Source organism: Myotis brandtii, unplaced genomic scaffold (assembly GCF_000412655.1).
Source record: "Myotis brandtii unplaced genomic scaffold, ASM41265v1 scaffold17, whole genome shotgun sequence".
NCBI lineage: Eukaryota > Metazoa > Chordata > Mammalia > Chiroptera > Vespertilionidae > Myotis > Myotis brandtii.
In genome coordinates this window covers 7,587,241-7,587,526 of record NW_005356259.1, presented here as the reverse complement: position 1 = coordinate 7,587,526, position 286 = coordinate 7,587,241, and positions in this window count along the sequence as shown.

Sequence of the window (286 nt, the reverse complement as noted above, 5' to 3'; positions counted from 1 at the left end):
TCTTCTCTTCTCAGCCTCACCCCCAGAACAAAAGGCTGGGGTCTCGCCGAGGCGGGGGCTGCCGCAGGAAGAGCTAGGGAACTGCAGGACTCCGGGTGGCTTTGGGGGTACAGCAGCAGCCGCCCCAAGAAGGAAGCCGGGCTGCAGATGGGAAGTGACTGGCCCATGGTCACACAGGAGCGCAGGTCTCGGGACTCCCCTCCCAGGAATGGCCACGAATCGGCTTCCAAGTCCTTGGGAGGAGTCGGGGGAGGTGGCAGAGACTTCCCCAGCTCCCCCAATACAC